This window comes from Zonotrichia albicollis, assembly GCF_047830755.1.
Source record: "Zonotrichia albicollis isolate bZonAlb1 chromosome Z unlocalized genomic scaffold, bZonAlb1.hap1 SUPER_Z_unloc_1, whole genome shotgun sequence".
In the NCBI taxonomy this organism is placed as follows: Eukaryota; Metazoa; Chordata; class Aves; order Passeriformes; family Passerellidae; genus Zonotrichia; species Zonotrichia albicollis.
In genome coordinates, this window is record NW_027428339.1 from 723,385 (window position 1) to 743,261 (window position 19,877).

General features: G+C 50.3%; 1 long non-coding RNA gene across 2 annotated transcripts; it reads left to right on the forward strand.

The window, feature by feature from the left end:
• The first annotated feature begins 15,524 nt into the window (after positions 1-15,524).
• LOC141727341 (uncharacterized) lies at positions 15,525-19,476 on the forward strand. 2 transcript variants are annotated; one of them, XR_012578359.1, is made up of 6 exons: positions 15,525-15,707; positions 16,151-16,289; positions 17,827-17,959; positions 18,035-18,356; positions 18,654-18,811; positions 18,915-19,476. It is a non-coding gene; the product is annotated as an uncharacterized LOC141727341 (long non-coding RNA). The 2 variants fall into 2 exon arrangements; XR_012578358.1 differs by having other exon boundaries at positions 17,827-18,356.
• The last annotated feature ends 401 nt before the right edge of the window (positions 19,477-19,877 follow it).

A 19,877-nucleotide genomic window follows, 5' to 3' on the forward strand; every position in this document is an offset into this window, starting at 1 on the left:
AGCAGGGTGAGAAAGGGTGTTTATTTGTTTATTTGAGGGCCCCCCTCCCCACAAGGCTTCTAGCAGAGGCATTCCCATGTCTTAGAGCACACAGAGTCATCCACTGCACTCACAGGAATGCCATTTAACTTTGCCTTTCTCTAACCCAGGTGCCAGCCCTAATAAAGGCCACAGCCTTGGAATCAGGATGAAGCTGGAGCCTGAGGGAGCCAGGCACACTCAGGAGAGGGCAAGTAGCTGACTGGCTGGGATTTGGCCCGCATAACTCTGGACTCATTCTTTGGTTTTGGTTTTCTTTATTGTAGCTGACCGAGAGGCTCACAGGCCATCACGAGGCTCTCTGAAGCAGACTCATTTCAGGTGCAACGTGGATTCCCGTCGCCGATCATCCAAAAGATAAGTTGGGAGCCACGGCCTGGAGATGGGGGTGTAGCAGGTTGGGAGTTCTTGGGACAGATTTAAAAATTAGCGGAGGGAAAAGCAAACTTCTCCAAGGGCCTCTTAGGACAGCTAAAGGGAGAGGCTCTACTTTTGATGGCAGCTTTCAGGCGGGCAGTGCAGAACAGCTCTGGTTTGTGTCGTGGTTTCCGGTGTGCCGTGTTCCCTAGTGTGTCTTTGGGGTCCCTTTTGCCTTCTTCCCTCGAGGCCCTCACCACAAGCATGATGTGTGGTGTTTGATGTCCCCCTGTTTGTCACGTTCTGTGTCACGGGTGTCTGCACACATATGGGTGCCGGAGCTGGTCTGCCCTGCCGCACGGCCAGCTGCAATGGGACAAGCCCTGGGGAGTGTAAATTTGTAATGGGGGCTGTACTTGGGCTCTAGATGCTATTCCTAGATGGACCTAAGGTGTTTGCAGCTTGTGAGTTATCCTGGTGGTGTTTGACACATGTTCTAACTTTCTTTCAGGTGCAGATGCATTGCATCCATGGCAGAGGGTCAGAGTTAGCAGGTGCCGGGCCTTCCTAGGAGCAGGGTGAGTAGCAGACTGGTGGGGTTTTGGCCGATGGGGTGCCAAGATCAGGCACTGATGTTTGGTTCTCTTTACTCTAGCTGTCTGAGAGACACCAGCCCGGTGACAGCAGGACCTTCCCAGCTGACGAGGTGGCCTTTCTTTGCACGTGGCACGGACCGGCATCGCCAGATGTCTGAGAGATAAGTAGAGGGCTATGACCCACAGAGGGGATGAAGGCAGGGTGCTGGTTTGGGAATTACTGGGAGGGGTTTTTGAGTCCAATTTGGCGGTGGGGGGGTGTCCATGAAGTGGCCCCTTAGGCCCCATGAAAGCCAAGTCTCACCTTTGATCACAGTGCTGAGGTGTTCAGGGCAGAGCAGTCCCGGTGTGTCTGGTGTCACTTGTCTGCTGTGCATTATGTGTTGTTTGTGTATCTCCTGTCTTTTACCTTAGCACATTGAGGGGCCTGTCAGAAACCTTGGCATCATTGTTAGCATCTGTGATCTCTGCATTCCTTGGCCTGGCACCCAGGCCATAGAACTTTTGACTCGGGAGCTCAGACAGGCATCAGACTCTCTTCTATCTTTGGAAGCATCCAGTCAGATGTCTTGTCAGGTCTTGTTCTGAGCTGTACGGACAGCTGTGCCCCACCTGGATCCATTATGGTGGATTAGGGCTTGAAGGAATGTGAGGGCAGGCAGAGGATTCTGACCATAGGATTCCTAGGCATCCATCTTTACTGTTCTTGGAATCAATCATTCAGTTAGCATCTTCTTCCTGCAGTGTTCTCTGAGCCTCATCAGCTCACCGTCAGTTTGAACTCAGTCATCTCCTTTTGCATGCTCTCAGTCCTTGCAGCCATTTTCCTTGCCAAGAGATTTCTGTTCCTGTTGTGTCCCCGTTGTGTGTCCTGTCCTGTCTGTCCTGTGTCACGGGTGTCAGCACACATTTGTGCCGGGGCTGCTCTGCCCTGCCGCATAGCCTGGTGCGATAGGAGAGGGCCCGGGGACTTGGAATGTGTAATGTGGGGTGTAGTTGGACTCCAGATGGGATTTGTAGATGGACACAGGACATCTGGAGCTCTTAAGTTGTCCTGCAACAGTGTGACTCTTGTCCTAACGTTTTTTTCAGATTCAGATGAATTAAATCTGGGCCAGAGGGCCCCATCCCGGGTGAGGGGATTCCCCCGAGCAGGTGAGGCCCCATTTGTCTGTGGAGCAGAAGTGTACATGGTGACTCTGTTAGAGCTCACTTCTTTGTCTTTCTTTTTAGGAAGTGAATCTGGATAGCAGCAGTCAAGGTGGGCCGTGGAGAGAAGTGGTTGTTATTGCTCAGCTCTCAAGGAGAAGAATTTTTTCAGCAGCTTGATCATGTCACAAGAGGGATCTGCCCAGTGTCAAGGATGATGTTTGAGATTGAGGCTTCAGGTGAGTTGAGGATTGTGAGTGGGAGAGGGAGGGTGAGCAGGTATCCAGTTAGGAGTTCTTGGGAGGGGGTTTGCAGGCAGCAGGGTGAGAAAGGGTGTTTATTTGTTTATTTGAGGGCCCCCCTCCCCACAAGGCTTCTAGCAGAGGCATTCCCATGTCTTAGAGCACACAGAGTCATCCACTGCACTCACAGGAATGCCATTTAACTTTGCCTTTCTCTAACCCAGGTGCCAGCCCTAATAAAGGCCACAGCCTTGGAATCAGGATGAAGCTGGAGCCTGAGGGAGCCAGGCACACTCAGGAGAGGGCAAGTAGCTGACTGGCTGGGATTTGGCCCGCATAACTCTGGACTCATTCTTTGGTTTTGGTTTTCTTTATTGTAGCTGACCGAGAGGCTCACAGGCCATCACGAGGCTCTCTGAAGCAGACTCATTTCAGGTGCAACGTGGATTCCCGTCGCCGATCATCCAAAAGATAAGTTGGGAGCCACGGCCTGGAGATGGGGGTGTAGCAGGTTGGGAGTTCTTGGGACAGATTTAAAAATTAGCGGAGGGAAAAGCAAACTTCTCCAAGGGCCTCTTAGGACAGCTAAAGGGAGAGGCTCTACTTTTGATGGCAGCTTTCAGGCGGGCAGTGCAGAACAGCTCTGGTTTGTGTCGTGGTTTCCGGTGTGCCGTGTTCCCTAGTGTGTCTTTGGGGTCCCTTTTGCCTTCTTCCCTCGAGGCCCTCACCACAAGCATGATGTGTGGTGTTTGATGTCCCCCTGTTTGTCACGTTCTGTGTCACGGGTGTCTGCACACATATGGGTGCCGGAGCTGGTCTGCCCTGCCGCACGGCCAGCTGCAATGGGACAAGCCCTGGGGAGTGTAAATTTGTAATGGGGGCTGTACTTGGGCTCTAGATGCTATTCCTAGATGGACCTAAGGTGTTTGCAGCTTGTGAGTTATCCTGGTGGTGTTTGACACATGTTCTAACTTTCTTTCAGGTGCAGATGCATTGCATCCATGGCAGAGGGTCAGAGTTAGCAGGTGCCGGGCCTTCCTAGGAGCAGGGTGAGTAGCAGACTGGTGGGGTTTTGGCCGATGGGGTGCCAAGATCAGGCACTGATGTTTGGTTCTCTTTACTCTAGCTGTCTGAGAGACACCAGCCCGGTGACAGCAGGACCTTCCCAGCTGACGAGGTGGCCTTTCTTTGCACGTGGCACGGACCGGCATCGCCAGATGTCTGAGAGATAAGTAGAGGGCTATGACCCACAGAGGGGATGAAGGCAGGGTGCTGGTTTGGGAATTACTGGGAGGGGTTTTTGAGTCCAATTTGGCGGTGGGGGGGTGTCCATGAAGTGGCCCCTTAGGCCCCATGAAAGCCAAGTCTCACCTTTGATCACAGTGCTGAGGTGTTCAGGGCAGAGCAGTCCCGGTGTGTCTGGTGTCACTTGTCTGCTGTGCATTATGTGTTGTTTGTGTATCTCCTGTCTTTTACCTTAGCACATTGAGGGGCCTGTCAGAAACCTTGGCATCATTGTTAGCATCTGTGATCTCTGCATTCCTTGGCCTGGCACCCAGGCCATAGAACTTTTGACTCGGGAGCTCAGACAGGCATCAGACTCTCTTCTATCTTTGGAAGCATCCAGTCAGATGTCTTGTCAGGTCTTGTTCTGAGCTGTACGGACAGCTGTGCCCCACCTGGATCCATTATGGTGGATTAGGGCTTGAAGGAATGTGAGGGCAGGCAGAGGATTCTGACCATAGGATTCCTAGGCATCCATCTTTACTGTTCTTGGAATCAATCATTCAGTTAGCATCTTCTTCCTGCAGTGTTCTCTGAGCCTCATCAGCTCACCGTCAGTTTGAACTCAGTCATCTCCTTTTGCATGCTCTCAGTCCTTGCAGCCATTTTCCTTGCCAAGAGATTTCTGTTCCTGTTGTGTCCCCGTTGTGTGTCCTGTCCTGTCTGTCCTGTGTCACGGGTGTCAGCACACATTTGTGCCGGGGCTGCTCTGCCCTGCCGCATAGCCTGGTGCGATAGGAGAGGGCCCGGGGACTTGGAATGTGTAATGTGGGGTGTAGTTGGACTCCAGATGGGATTTGTAGATGGACACAGGACATCTGGAGCTCTTAAGTTGTCCTGCAACAGTGTGACTCTTGTCCTAACGTTTTTTTCAGATTCAGATGAATTAAGTCTGAGCCAGAGGGCCCCATCCCGGGTGAGGGGATTCCACCGAGCAGGTGAGGCCCCATTTGTCTGTGGAGCAGAAGTGTACATGGTGACTCTGTTAGAGCTCACTTCTTTGTCTTTCTTTTTAGGAAGTGAATCTGGATAGCAGCAGTCAAGGTGGGCCGTGGAGAGAAGTGGTTGTTATTGCTCAGCTCTCAAGGAGAAGAATTTTTTCAGCAGCTTGATCATGTCACAAGAGGGATCTGCCCAGTGTCAAGGATGATGTTTGAGATTGAGGCTTCAGGTGAGTTGAGGATTGTGAGTGGGAGAGGGAGGGTGAGCAGGTATCCAGTTAGGAGTTCTTGGGAGGGGGTTTGCAGGCAGCAGGGTGAGAAAGGGTGTTTATTTGTTTATTTGAGGGCCCCCCTCCCCACAAGGCTTCTAGCAGAGGCATTCCCATGTCTTAGAGCACACAGAGTCATCCACTGCACTCACAGGAATGCCATTTAACTTTGCCTTTCTCTAACCCAGGTGCCAGCCCTAATAAAGGCCACAGCCTTGGAATCAGGATGAAGCTGGAGCCTGAGGGAGCCAGGCACACTCAGGAGAGGGCAAGTAGCTGACTGGCTGGGATTTGGCCCGCATAACTCTGGACTCATTCTTTGGTTTTGGTTTTCTTTATTGTAGCTGACCGAGAGGCTCACAGGCCATCACGAGGCTCTCTGAAGCAGACTCATTTCAGGTGCAACGTGGATTCCCATCACCGATCATCCCGAAGATAAGTTGGGAGCCACGGCCTGGAGATGGGGGCGTAGCAGGTTGGGAGTTCTTGGGACAGATTTAAAAATTAGCGGAGGGAAAAGCAAACTTCTCCAAGGGCCTCTTAGGACAGCTAAAGGGAGAGGCTCTACTTTTGATGGCAGCTTTCAGGCGGGCAGTGCAGAACAGCTCTGGTTTGTGTCGTGGTTTCCGGTGTGCTGTGTTCCCTAGTGTGTCTTTGGGGTCCCTTTTGCCTTCTTCCCTCGAGGCCCTCACCACAAGCATGATGTGTGGTGTTTGATGTCCCCCTGTTTGTCACGTTCTGTGTCACGGGTGTCTGCACACATATGGGTGCCGGAGCTGTTCTGCCCTGCCGCACGGCCAGCTGCAATGGGACAAGCCCTGGGGAGTGTAAATTTGTAATGGGGGCTGTACTTGGGCTCTAGATGCTATTCCTAGATGGACCTAAGGTGTTTGCAGCTTGTGAGTTATCCTGGTGGTGTTTGACACATGTTCTAACTTTCTTTCAGGTGCAGATGCATTGCATCCATGGCAGAGGGTCAGAGTTAGCAGGTGCCGGGCCTTCCTAGGAGCACGGTGAGTAGCAGACTGGTGGGGTTTTGGCCGATGGGGTGCCAAGATCAGGCACTGATGTTTGGTTCTCTTTAATCTAGCTGTCTGAGAGACACCAGCCCGGTGACAGCAGGACCTTCCCAGCTGACGAGGTGGCCTTTCTTTGCACGTGGCACGGACCGGCATCGCCAGATGTCTGAGAGATAAGTAGAGGGCTATGACCCACAGAGGGGATGAAGGCAGGGTGCTGGTTTGGGAATTACTGGGAGGGGTTTTTGAGTCCAATTTGGCGGTGGGGGGGTGTCCATGAAGTGGCCCCTTAGGCCCCATGAAAGCCAAGTCTCACCTTTGATCACAGTGCTGAGGTGTTCAGGGCAGAGCAGTCCCGGTGTGTCTGGTGTCACTTGTCTGCTGTGCATTATGTGTTGTTTGTGTATCTCCTGTCTTTTACCTTAGCACATTGAGGGGCCTGTCAGAAACCTTGGCATCATTGTTAGCATCTGTGATCTCTGCATTCCTTGGCCTGGCACCCAGGCCAGAGATGCAATTCTGATACCTGTCTGAGCTCCCCAGTCAAAAGTTCTCTCTTTGGAAGCATCCAGTCAGATGTCTTGTCAGGTCTTGTTCTGAGCTGTACGGACAGCTGTGCCCCACCTGGATCCATTATGGTGGATTAGGGCTTGAAAGAATGTGAGGGCAGGCAGAGGATTCTGACCATAGGATTCCTAGGCATCCATCTTTGAATGATTGATTCCAAGAACAGTAGTTAGCATCTTCTTCCTGCAGTGTTCTCTGAGCCTCATCAGCTCACCGTCAGTTTGAACTCAGTCATCTCCTTTTGCATGCTCTCAGTCCTTGCAGCCATTTTCCTTGCCAAGAGATTTCTGTTCCTGTTGTGTCCCCGTTGTGTGTCCTGTCCTGTCTGTCCTGTGTCACGGGTGTCAGCACACATTTGTGCCGGGGCTGCTCTGCCCTGCCGCATAGCCTGGTGCGATAGGAGAGGGCCCGGGGACTTGGAATGTGTAATGTGGGGTGTAGTTGGACTCCAGATGGGATTTGTCGATGGACACAGGACATCTGGAGCTCTTAAGTTGTCCTGCAACAGTGTGACTCTTGTCCTAACGTTTTTTTCAGATTCAGATGAATTAAATCTGGGCCAGAGGGCCCTATCCCGGGTGAGGGGATTCCCCCGAGCAGGTGAGGCCCCATTTGTCTGTGGAGCAGAAGTGTACATGGTGACTCTGTTAGAGCTCACTTCTTTGTCTTTCTTTTTAGGAAGTGAATCTGGATAGCAGCAGTCAAGGTGAGCCGTGGAGAGAAGTGGTTGTTATTGCTCAGCTCTCAAGGAGAAGAATTTTTTCAGCAGCTTGATCATGTCACAAGAGGGATCTGCCCAGTGTCAAGGATGATGTTTGAGATTGAGGCTTCAGGTGAGTTGAGGATTGTGAGTGGGAGAGGGAGGGTGAGCAGGTATCCAGTTAGGAGTTCTTGGGAGGGAGTTTGCAGGCAGCAGGGTGAGAAAGGGTGTTTATTTGTTTATTTGAGGGCCCCCCCCACAAGGCTTCTAGCAGAGGCATTCCCATGTCTTAGAGCACACAGAGTCATCCAGTGCACTCACAGGAATGCCATTTAACTTTGCCTTTCTCTAACCCAGGTGCCAGCCCTAATAAAGGCCACAGCCTTGGAATCAGGATGAAGCTGGAGCCTGAGGGAGCCAGGCACACTCAGGAGAGGGCAAGTAGCTGACTGGCTGGGATTTGGCCCGCATAACTCTGGACTCATTCTTTGGTTTTGGTTTTCTTTATTGTAGCTGACCGAGAGGCTCACAGGCCATCACGAGGCTCTCTGAAGCAGACTCATTTCAGGTGCAACGTGCATTCCCGTCGCCGATCATCCAAAAGATAAGTTGGGAGCCACGGCCTGGAGATGGGGGTGTAGCAGGTTGGGAGTTCTTGGGACAGATTTAAAAATTAGCGGAGGGAAAAGCAAACTTCTCCAAGGGCCTCTTAGGACAGCTAAAGGGAGAGGCTCTACTTTTGATGGCAGCTTTCAGGCGGGCAGTGCAGAACAGCTCTGGTTTGTGTCGTGGTTTCCGGTGTGCTGTGTTCCCTAGTGTGTCTTTGGGATCCCTTTTGCCTTCTTCCCTCGAGGCCCTCACCACAAGCATGATGTGTGGTGTTTGATGTCCCCCTGTTTGTCACGTTCTGTGTCACGGGTGTCTGCACACATATGGGTGCCGGAGCTGTTCTGCCCTGCCGCACGGCCAGCTGCAATGGGACAAGCCCTGGGGAGTGTAAATTTGTAATGGGGGCTGTACTTGGGCTCTAGATGCTATTCCTAGATGGACCTAAGGTGTTTGCAGCTTGTGAGTTATCCTGGTGGTGTTTGACACATGTTCTAACTTTCTTTCAGGTGCAGATGCATTGCATCCATGGCAGAGGGTCAGAGTTAGCAGGTGCCGGGCCTTCCTAGGAGCACGGTGAGTAGCAGACTGGTGGGGTTTTGGCCGATGGGGTGCCAAGATCAGGCACTGATGTTTGGTTCTCTTTACTCTAGCTGTCTGAGAGACACCAGCCCGGTGACAGCAGGACCTTCCCAGCTGACGAGGTGGCCTTTCTTTGCACGTGGCACGGACTGGCATCGCCAGATGTCTGAGAGATAAGTAGAGGGCTATGACCCACAGAGGGGATGAAGGCAGGGTGCTGGTTTGGGAATTACTGGGAGGGGTTTTTGAGTCCAATTTGGCGGTGGGGGGGTGTCCATGAAGTGGCCCCTTAGGCCCCATGAAAGCCAAGTCTCACCTTTGATCACAGTGCTGAGGTGTTCAGGGCAGAGCAGTCCCGGTGTGTCTGGTGTCACTTGTCTGCTGTGCATTATGTGTTGTTTGTGTATCTCCTGTCTTTTACCTTAGCACTTTGAGGGGCCTGTCAGAAACCTTGGCATCATTGTTAGCATCTGTGATCTCTGCATTCCTTGGCCTGGCACCCAGGCCATAGAACTTTTGACTCGGGAGCTCAGACAGGCATCAGACTCTCTTCTGTCTTTGGAAGCATCCAGTCAGATGTCTTGTCAGGTCTTGTTCTGAGCTGTACGGACAGCTGTGCCCCACCTGGATCCATTATGGTGGATTAGGGCTTGAAAGAATGTGAGGGCAGGCAGAGGATTCTGACCATAGGATTCCTAGGCATCCATCTTTACTGTTCTTGGAATCAATCATTCAGTTAGCATCTTCTTCCTGCAGTGTTCTCTGAGCCTCATCAGCTCACCGTCAGTTTGAACTCAGTCATCTCCTTTTGCATGCTCTCAGTCCTTGCAGCCATTTTCCTTGCCAAGAGATTTCTGTTCCTGTTGTGTCCCCGTTGTGTGTCCTGTCCTGTCTGTCCTGTGTCACGGGTGTCAGCACACATTTGTGCCGGGGCTGCTCTGCCCTGCCGCATAGCCTGGTGCGATAGGAGAGGGCCCGGGGACTTGGAATGTGTAATGTGGGGTGTAGTTGGACTCTAGATGGGATTTGTAGATGGACACAGGACATCTGGAGCTCTTAAGTTGTCCTGCAACAGTGTGACTCTTGTCCTAATGTTTTTTTCAGATTCAGATGAATTAAATCTGGGCCAGAGGGCCCCAACCTCTGTGAGGGGATTCCCCCGAGCAGGTGAGGCCCCATTTTTGTGTGGAGCAGAAGTGTACATGGTGACTCTGTTAGAGCTCTGTTCTTTGTCTTTCTTTTTAGGAAGTGAATCTGGATAGCAGCAGTCAAGGTGAGCCATGGAGAGAAGTGGTTGTTATTGCTCAGCTCTCAAGGAGAAGAATTTTTTCAGCAGCTTGATCATGTCACAAGAGGGATCTGCCCAGTGTCAAGGATGATGTTTGAGATTGAGGCTTCAGGTGAGTTGAGGATTGTGAGTGGGAGAGGGAGGGTGAGCAGGTATCCAGTTAGGAGTTCTTGGGAGGGGGTTTGCAGGCAGCAGGGTGAGAAAGGGTGTTTATTTGTTTATTTGAGGGCCCCCCCCACAAGGCTTCTAGCAGAGGCATTCCCATGTCTTAGAGCACACAGAGTCATCCAGTGCACTCACAGGAATGCCATTTAACTTTGCCTTTCTCTAACCCAGGTGCCAGCCCTAATAAAGGCCACAGCCTTGGAATCAGGATGAAGCTGGAGCCTGAGGGAGCCAGGCACACTCAGGAGAGGGCAAGTAGCTGACTGGCTGGGATTTGGCCCGCATAACTCTGGACTCATTCTTTGGTTTTGGTTTTCTTTATTGTAGCTGACCGAGAGGCTCACAGGCCATCACGAGGCTCTCTGAAGCAGACTCATTTCAGGTGCAACGTGCATTCCCGTCGCCGATCATCCAAAAGATAAGTTGGGAGCCACGGCCTGGAGATGGGGGTGTAGCAGGTTGGGAGTTCTTGGGACAGATTTAAAAATTAGCGGAGGGAAAAGCAAACTTCTCCAAGGGCCTCTTAGGACAGCTAAAGGGAGAGGCTCTACTTTTGATGGCAGCTTTCAGGCGGGCAGTGCAGAACAGCTCTGGTTTGTGTCGTGGTTTCCGGTGTGCTGTGTTCCCTAGTGTGTCTTTGGGATCCCTTTTGCCTTCTTCCCTCGAGGCCCTCACCACAAGCATGATGTGTGGTGTTTGATGTCCCCCTGTTTGTCACGTTCTGTGTCACGGGTGTCTGCACACATATGGGTGCCGGAGCTGTTCTGCCCTGCCGCACGGCCAGCTGCAATGGGACAAGCCCTGGGGAGTGTAAATTTGTAATGGGGGCTGTACTTGGGCTCTAGATGCTATTCCTAGATGGACCTAAGGTGTTTGCAGCTTGTGAGTTATCCTGGTGGTGTTTGACACATGTTCTAACTTTCTTTCAGGTGCAGATGCATTGCATCCATGGCAGAGGGTCAGAGTTAGCAGGTGCCGGGCCTTCCTAGGAGCAGGGTGAGTAGCAGACTGGTGGGGTTTTGGCCGATGGGGTGCCAAGATCAGGCACTGATGTTTGGTTCTCTTTACTCTAGCTGTCTGAGAGACACCAGCCCGGTGACAGCAGGACCTTCCCAGCTGACGAGGTGGCCTTTCTTTGCACGTGGCACGGACTGGCATCGCCAGATGTCTGAGAGATAAGTAGAGGGCTATGACCCACAGAGGGGATGAAGGCAGGGTGCTGGTTTGGGAATTACTGGGAGGGGTTTTTGAGTCCAATTTGGCGGTGGGGGGGTGTCCATGAAGTGGCCCCTTAGGCCCCATGAAAGCCAAGTCTCACCTTTGATCACAGTGCTGAGGTGTTCAGGGCAGAGCAGTCCCGGTGTGTCTGGTGTCACTTGTCTGCTGTGCATTATGTGTTGTTTGTGTATCTCCTGTCTTTTACCTTAGCACATTGAGGGGCCTGTCAGAAACCTTGGCATCATTGTTAGCATCTGTGATCTCTGCATTCCTTGGCCTGGCACCCAGGCCAGAGATGCAATTCTGATACCTGTCTGAGCTCCCCAGTCAAAAGTTCTCTCTTTGGAAGCATCCAGTCAGATGTCTTGTCAGGTCTTGTTCTGAGCTGTACGGACAGCTGTGCCCCACCTGGATCCATTATGGTGGATTAGGGCTTGAAAGAATGTGAGGGCAGGCAGAGGATTCTGACCATAGGATTCCTAGGCATCCATCTTTGAATGATTGATTCCAAGAACAGTAGTTAGCATCTTCTTCCTGCAGTGTTCTCTGAGCCTCATCAGCTCACCGTCAGTTTGAACTCAGTCATCTCCTTTTGCATGCTCTCAGTCCTTGCAGCCATTTTCCTTGCCAAGAGATTTCTGTTCCTGTTGTGTCCCCGTTGTGTGTCCTGTCCTGTCTGTCCTGTGTCACGGGTGTCAGCACACATTTGTGCCGGGGCTGCTCTGCCCTGCCGCATAGCCTGGTGCGATAGGAGAGGGCCCGGGGACTTGGAATGTGTAATGTGGGGTGTAGTTGGACTCCAGATGGGATTTGTCGATGGACACAGGACATCTGGAGCTCTTAAGTTGTCCTGCAACAGTGTGACTCTTGTCCTAACGTTTTTTTCAGATTCAGATGAATTAAATCTGGGCCAGAGGGCCCCATCCCGGGTGAGGGGATTCCCCCGAGCAGGTGAGGCCCCATTTGTCTGTGGAGCAGAAGTGTACATGGTGACTCTGTTAGAGCTCACTTCTTTGTCTTTCTTTTTAGGAAGTGAATCTGGATAGCAGCAGTCAAGGTGAGCCGTGGAGAGAAGTGGTTGTTATTGCTCAGCTCTCAAGGAGAAGAATTTTTTCAGCAGCTTGATCATGTCACAAGAGGGATCTGCCCAGTGTCAAGGATGATGTTTGAGATTGAGGCTTCAGGTGAGTTGAGGATTGTGAGTGGGAGAGGGAGGGTGAGCAGGTATCCAGTTAGGAGTTCTTGGGAGGGAGTTTGCAGGCAGCAGGGTGAGAAAGGGTGTTTATTTGTTTATTTGAGGGCCCCCCCCACAAGGCTTCTAGCAGAGGCATTCCCATGTCTTAGAGCACACAGAGTCATCCACTGCACTCACAGGAATGCCATTTAACTTTGCCTTTCTCTAACCCAGGTGCCAGCCCTAATAAAGGCCACAGCCTTGGAATCAGGATGAAGCTGGAGCCTGAGGGAGCCAGGCACACTCAGGAGAGGGCAAGTAGCTGACTGGCTGGGATTTGGCCCGCATAACTCTGGACTCATTCTTTGGTTTTGGTTTTCTTTATTGTAGCTGACCGAGAGGCTCACAGGCCATCACGAGGCTCTCTGAAGCAGACTCATTTCAGGTGCAACGTGGATTCCCGTCGCCGATCATCCAAAAGATAAGTTGGGAGCCACGGCCTGGAGATGGGGGTGTAGCAGGTTGGGAGTTCTTGGGACAGATTTAAAAATTAGCGGAGGGAAAAGCAAACTTCTCCAAGGGCCTCTTAGGACAGCTAAAGGGAGAGGCTCTACTTTTGATGGCAGCTTTCAGGCGGGCAGTGCAGAACAGCTCTGGTTTGTGTCGTGGTTTCCGGTGTGCCGTGTTCCCTAGTGTGTCTTTGGGGTCCCTTTTGCCTTCTTCCCTCGAGGCCCTCACCACAAGCATGATGTGTGGTGTTTGATGCCCCCCTGTTTGTCACGTTCTGTGTCACGGGTGTCTGCACACATATGGGTGCCGGAGCTGTTCTGCCCTGCCGCACGGCCAGCTGCAATGGGACAAGCCCTGGGGAGTGTAAATTTGTAATGGGGGCTGTACTTGGGCTCTAGATGCTATTCCTAGATGGACCTAAGGTGTTTGCAGCTTGTGAGTTATCCTGGTGGTGTTTGACACATGTTCTAACTTTCTTTCAGGTGCAGATGCATTGCATCCATGGCAGAGGGTCAGAGTTAGCAGGTGCCGGGCCTTCCTAGGAGCAGGGTGAGTAGCAGACTGGTGGGGTTTTGGCCGATGGGGTGCCAAGATCAGGCACTGATGTTTGGTTCTCTTTACTCTAGCTGTCTGAGAGACACCAGCCCGGTGACAGCAGGACCTTCCCAGCTGACGAGGTGGCCTTTCTTTGCACGTGGCACGGACTGGCATCGCCAGATGTCTGAGAGATAAGTAGAGGGCTATGACCCACAGAGGGGATGAAGGCAGGGTGCTGGTTTGGGAATTACTGGGAAGGGTTTTTGAGTCCAATTTGGCGGTGGGGGGTTGTCCATGAAGTGGCCCCTTAGGCCCCATGAAAGCCAAGTCTCACCTTTGATCACAGTGCTGAGGTGTTCAGGGCAGAGCAGTCCCGGTGTGTCTGGTGTCACTTGTCTGCTGTGCATTATGTGTTGTTTGTGTATCTCCTGTCTTTTACCTTAGCACTTTGAGGGGCCTGTCAGAAACCTTGGCATCATTGTTAGCATCTGTGATCTCTGCATTCCTTGGCCTGGCACCCCGGCCAGAGATGCAATTCTGATACCTGTCTGAGCTCCCCAGTCAAAAGTTCTCTCTTTGGAAGCATCCAGTCAGATGTCTTGTCAGGTCTTGTTCTGAGCTGTACAGACAGCTGTGCCCCACCTGGATCCATTATGGTGGATTAGGGCTTGAAAGAATGTGAGGGCAGGCAGAGGATTCTGACCATAGGATTCCTAGGCATCCATCTTTGAATGATTGATTCCAAGAACAGTAGTTAGCATCTTCTTCCTGCAGTGTTCTCTGAGCCTCATCAGCTCACCGTCAGTTTGAACTCAGTCATCTCCTTTTGCATGCTCTCAGTCCTTGCAGCCATTTTCCTTGCCAAGGGATTTCTGTTCCTGTTGTGTCCCCGTTGTGTGTCCTGTCCTGTCTGTCCTGTGTCACGGGTGTCAGCACACATTTGTGCCGGGGCTGCTCTGCCCTGCCGCATAGCCTGGTGCGATAGGAGAGGGCCCGGGGACTTGGAATGTGTAATGTGGGGTGTAGTTGGACTCCAGATGGGATTTGTCGATGGACACAGGACATCTGGAGCTCTTAAGTTGTCCTGCAACAGTGTGACTCTTGTCCTAACGTTTTTTTCAGATTCAGATGAATTAAATCTGGGCCAGAGGGCCCCATCCCGGGTGAGGGGATTCCCCCGAGCAGGTGAGGCCCCATTTGTCTGTGGAGCAGAAGTGTACATGGTGACTCTGTTAGAGCTCACTTCTTTGTCTTTCTTTTTAGGAAGTGAATCTGGATAGCAGCAGTCAAGGTGAGCCGTGGAGAGAAGTGGTTGTTATTGCTCAGCTCTCAAGGAGAAGAATTTTTTCAGCAGCTTGATCATGTCACAAGAGGGATCTGCCCAGTGTCAAGGATGATGTTTGAGATTGAGGCTTCAGGTGAGTTGAGGATTGTGAGTGGGAGAGGGAGGGTGAGCAGGTATCCAGTTAGGAGTTCTTGGGAGGGGGTTTGTAGGCAGCAGGGTGAGAAAGGGTGTTTATTTGTTTATTTGAGGGCCCCCCCCACAAGGCTTCTAGCAGAGGCATTCCCATGTCTTAGAGCACACAGAGTCATCCACTGCACTCACAGGAATGCCATTTAACTTTGCCTTTCTCTAACCCAGGTGCCAGCCCTAATAAAGGCCACAGCCTTGGAATCAGGATGAAGCTGGAGCCTGAGGGAGCCAGGCACACTCAGGAGAGGGCAAGTAGCTGACTGGCTGGGATTTGGCCCGCATAACTCTGGACTCATTCTTTGGTTTTGGTTTTCTTTATTGTAGCTGACCGAGAGGCTCACAGGCCATCACGAGGCTCTCTGAAGCAGACTCATTTCAGGTGCAACGTGGATTCCCGTCGCCGATCATCCAAAAGATAAGTTGGGAGCCACGGCCTGGAGATGGGGGCGTAGCAGGTTGGGAGTTCTTGGGACAGATTTAAAAATTAGCGGAGGGAAAAGCAAACTTCTCCAAGGGCCTCTTAGGACAGCTAAAGGGAGAGGCTCTACTTTTGATGGCAGCTTTCAGGCGGGCAGTGCAGAACAGCTCTGGTTTGTGTCGTGGTTTCCGGTGTGCTGTGTTCCCTAGTGTGTCTTTGGGGTCCCTTTTGCCTTCTTCCCTCGAGGCCCTCACCACAAGCATGATGTGTGGTGTTTGATGTCCCCCTGTTTGTCACGTTCTGTGTCATGGGTGTCTGCACACATATGGGTGCCGGAGCTGTTCTGCCCTGCCGCATGGCCAGCTGTAATAGGAGAGGGCCCAGGGACTTGGAATGTGTAATGTGGGGTGTAGTTGGACTCTAGATGGGATTTGTAGATGGACACAGGACATCTGGAGCTCTTTAGCTGTCCTGCCGCCCTGTGACTTTTGTCCTGACTTTGTTTCAGATTCACCTCCCTAGGTGACTGCAGTGGTTCTATCTAACCCCAACCCTTCTCAAAGCGTGTGAAGGTCAATAATTCATCTTCCAGAAGTTATCTCCAGTCCTGGCTTGTATTTTATGTACCTGTGTTGGTTTATGTTTGTATGTACCTATACCATGTGTATCTCTGTTGGATTATACTCTGTGTACTCACATTCTGTGTACCTATGTTGGCTTGTACTGTGTGTACTTACACAGCATGTAAGTGTGCTACCCTATATTGTGTATACTTACACCCTGTGTACACTTGCACTGTTTGCCTCAGCTGATATTGTCTGTACTTACATTGTGCCACTTACGAACGCAGCTGCCCTGACCTGGCACGTAGTCACAGTTAGGTAGCACAGTTATAAAAACTTTACTGTTGATCTGTCTTTTGTGGGATTTTGGGTAGATAATTTATTGGTCCAGAGTGGGGAGAAGTCCTAGCTGTCAGATAACCACTCTTTAGCTACTTCCTGTCGTCTCGCAGGTCCCTGAAGCTGCCAACTTCCCCCGAATCTACCATTTAACATCAAGGAGCGGCAGCCAGAAGATGTGATAGAAGATGTGTCACAGCACGTTCCTCAGTGTCTGGAGTCAGGGCCGCAGCGAGCGTCTAAGCGGAAAGAGTGTGTGAGAGCACGTGGCTGTGTCTGTGTCTGCTCGTCTCTGCATGGGTGGGCACATGCTGACTGGAGTTAACCTTGTGTGTGACTTTTTTTATTCTAAATTTAACAATGAGTTGCAAAACCTGACAGCAAATCTCCAGCCAGGTTATATTGTATGTACTGACATGGAATGTACCCATGTTGGCTTAAAACCCAGAAAAACAGACGAAGATGGGCAAGAAAAAACCCAGAAAAAAACCCCAAGATGGGCAAGAAAAAACCCTGAAAAAACCCCGAAGACGGGCAAGAAAAAAAACAGAAGAAAATGAGAAAATACCCCCCAAGATGGGCAAGAAAAACCCAGGAAAAACCCCCAAGATGGGCAAGAAAAAACCCAAAGAAAACCCAGAAAAAAATTCCAAGAAGGGCAAGAAAAGACCCAGGAAACACCCAGAAAAAATTGGAAAGAAATTATATATAGTATTACATGCATTATGGATGGTATTGATTTATGTTATATAAAGAATTGTTAAATTATTTTAAATATAAAATATCTGCATATATTTGAAACAAGTTTATATTTCCTAAAATACACTAGAAAAAGATATAAATATAGATTTATCATATCTATCATTTGTTATATATTACACCATATCCATAGATATAAATAAAGTAAGTGGGCTGTTGTTTTTTATTAATTTTTTATAAGTAGTTTAAAATATTAGTTTTTTTTGGTAAAAGCAGGGGTTTTAGTATGAAAATTATAAGTACAGATAATATAAAGGTAGAATTCGAAGTATAGAAATAGATCAGAAATAGCTAAAGATTAGTATAAAAATTAAAAATATAAGAAAAAATAAGTTGTAGCAGTAGATATGGTTCATAATTTTAAAAATAATTCATCTCTATTATTTGAATAGGATACATATTATATAGAATGATTAATATAATGCTTAAATATAAACTATAAATATAAATGTGAATATAGTCATGCAAGTTATATATATAAAAATATTTCAATACAGTTTAAAAGAATAGAGCTTTTTTGTATTTATTAGGATGGGATTTTTATTTTAAATAATACATTTCTATCATGCTTTTAATTTTAAACATAGAGATATCCAATCAATATAGAAAGATATTTATAAAACCACAAAATATATTCTGTCTATTCCTATTATTTATATTTACTTATATTATATAAATTACATGCTACATCAATGTCCACTATAAATATGCATGTGAGTATAAATACGGGAAATAGAAATACCAAATTTATGGTTTTAAAGCAAGGGGGCTTGTTTGCTTCTGATCGGGTAAGATTTTTGGCATTTATTTCAGAGGAGTTTTATTTCAGCGTGGGGTCGCCCTGTTTTTTGCCGCCTTCGCTGCCCGCAGCCCCGAGGCGCGCTGCGCCCCCGGCTGGGGCGGGCGGCAGTGCTGCCGCCTTGTGGGCAGAGCGCGGTACTGCAGGCGTGTGCCGGCAGGCAGCCGAGAGGCCGCCATGTTGGGAGTGGCGTGTCGCGGGTGTCTCGGACTGTTCCTTGACCTTCTCCAGATGGCGGCGAAAAGGGCGGGGAAGTGGAGGACCCGGCTCGGTCTAATCGGCTGCCTTCATGAAATACCGGCCCCGGCGCGGCTCCGATGGGATTTTCTGTGGCCTTTCAAGTGTACCCGATGCAGTCTGTGGGGTCAGTGATGGCGCTAGCGGGTGCATTTTGGCGTGTTTCTGAAAGGCATCTGGGTTATCCCCTCTCTCTCCCTAGGGCCTCTTTCGGCCGGCTTCTTGGGAAGGGCGTGTCACGAATGTCGCGGACTTTCTTTGACCTTCTCAAGTTGGCGGCGAAATGGGTGGGAACATTGCACACCCCGGTAAATCTGCCGCCCTGTGGCCACAGAGCGGTACTGCACCCCCCCGAGCCAGCTGGGTGCCCGGGGCGGGGCAAGGACGCCGCTGCCGAGGGAGGGAAGGGTGAGGGGCGGGCCAGGGTCTGTAAATGCCGGGGACGGGGGAAGGACATTTCAGGAGTGCAAAGGGACACAATGACCGAGAGAAACGGCGGGGGCGGCCCGGCGGGGCCAGTTTCGGTGGGCGGCGGAGGCGCGGTCGCAGCGCTCCACGGGTCGGGGGCAGCGGGCGGGGGCGGGCGAGCGGCGTCGGAACAAGGCTGGAGCCCCCGGGCCCGCGCCCGCCCCGCTCCAGTCGCTGGGAGCGACCGCGGGCCGGACAATCCCGGCGGGGCGGCCCCGGGCAGGCGGTGCAGGAGGCGGAGCGGGGCCGTGGCTCTCGCCGCCGTCGCTGCCGCCAGCTTTGGAAGGTCGGGCCGGGCGCCCGTCCCGTCCCGCCGGCTCCCGGTCTCTGTAAACTCCTCTCTGGCTTCGCAGGTCCGTGCTGGAGAGGGGGAGAAAGGGCCCTGCTGGTTGCCGTGTCCTCGGTGGGCAGCGAGCTCTGACCTTGGCCGGATGGGCTGCTGAGTAATGGAACAATGGGGATGCGCTTTTATGTATTTAGTGACCTTTACAGATTTCTCCCCCTGCTTCAGGTGAGCGTGCATCATTGCAGGCCTGGGATTGAGTGAAATGCGCTGAGGAAACCAGCTATGGGGAGGGAAATGCTCTGTTAACATGTGCCTGTTCTTCTGTCAGACTCATCACAGCAGGACAGCATGAAGACTGAAAGTGTAAGAAGATGTGGAGGGAAAGAGAGAATCTGACAGGAGCACCGAACGCGCGAGCGCATGAATTTTGCTTTTTGCTTGGATGTAAACTCAGGAGTTGAAAGGAATTTGGGAGTGAGAAGGGACATTTCAGAAGGTGAAGAAGAAAAAGAAGTTATTGTTGTTGTTACAGGCCTGGCAAAATCTTTTGTTCTAGCTAATAAAAGAAGTTAGTTTAAATAAAAAAAAGAAAAAAAAAAGTAGTTTTTCTTTACCTGACTATTATATTCATTGGTGGTATATGGTGTGTTGTTTAATTTCTTGGTATGATTAACTCAGTGTAAGTTGTTTTTTGAGTGAACTAACTTTCTGGATGGGTTGGTTTGAATTTGAGACAGGATTGACTTCAATAGGTTTCTTTCATAGACTTGTGATAGTTATTACTGGGGTTTTGGCTTTGTTTACTGTATGCATAAACATACAGCTTTGGTTGGGCCAGCTGGGCTGCCGGAGTTTGTGGGTGTGAATTTATTCGATGGCTTTTGTTAAATGCAGTGTTTAATTTTTGAAAGGTTTTTCAATGTAGTGGTTTTAAGGTGGTTTTTAGAATTGATTGTATGGTTTGATGTTGTTTATAGTTGCTGTCCGGTAAGGGATGTGGTGTGAGTACTTGAACGTTATGGTTTTGGTTTTCCTAAGTTCCATTTTCTTTCTGGTTCGATAGGTTCTTTTAGTTTTATTTTTGGTGCCAGGGGTATTCACGTGGTGGGTTTTTATAGGCAATATGTTTTTTAATTTGGGCAGTGAAAGCATAAAAATAAAAAATCTAAACTGTTAAAATACTAAAAAATATAAGTTAGTTTTCTTTTAATTTTAAATTAAGTTTTATAGATTATTGGTTTTTATTTGTGCATTAGCATAAAGGTAGAGCTTTGGGGGCTTCTTTTAGTAC